Here is an 834-nt window from a genome sequence, read left to right on the forward strand (position 1 = left end):
TGAGGGCAGGGTGAGAGAGGCCAATGGGAATCCAGGGCCACTGCAGTACTGTGGAGCCAAGGACAGGACTGGGGTGGGGGGGCGAGTAAGGGGGTGTTTCTGACTCAAAGCCAGGCTAATCCAAAGCCAGACTGAAGCCAGTGCTGACCTACAGGCCTACAGGGCTTGGGTCTGCCCTGCTGAAAGCACTGTCTGTAAAGCACTAACTGAAAAATTCCTAGGACTGTACCTGTTCCAGTGCCTTCTAACAGAACAGGTCCAGGCCTAGCCACTACACCGATGGTGGGAGAACATGGAGTATCACTTCTCGGTGATCTTCCTGCCACTTGTCCTGTGAGGATGCTACAGGTCAGGCAGGAAGCAGGTCAGTTTGTTCTCTTGAAGACCAGTCCTTCCCTGGACAGAGAACAGGACACGGTCTCTCACCCAGAATCCTTCACTCCAGGTGCCCTATTCTCTTTCTGCACCCCCTACCGGGAGTGCCTACTTTCACCTAGTTCACTCGTGCTCTTTAAGACGTGGTCGAGGCCCCAACTTCTCCAGAAGGCTATCTCTGCCCACCCACACAGCCGGGGAAGGGAAACTAGAAGAAATCTTTATATTTTATGTGTCTGAATCCGATTTCCTCAAAAGGTCTCCACTGCTTAAGAAAAAGGTAGTGACAGTAACAATAATAATTAAAAAAATCTAGTAGCCTAGCCCAAGCGTCTCACTTGATAACAGAGGGAAAGGGAAAGGGGAGGTAGACTAGGGAGTGGCTTGCCAGGCCCCTGACCCCCAACCCAACACTGCCTTCCACAAGGATTTAAAAAGAGAATAAACCTTCCGCAAGAA

The sequence above is a fragment of the Neofelis nebulosa genome, chromosome 2 (genome assembly GCF_028018385.1).
Source record: "Neofelis nebulosa isolate mNeoNeb1 chromosome 2, mNeoNeb1.pri, whole genome shotgun sequence".
Taxonomy (NCBI): Eukaryota; Metazoa; Chordata; class Mammalia; order Carnivora; family Felidae; genus Neofelis; species Neofelis nebulosa.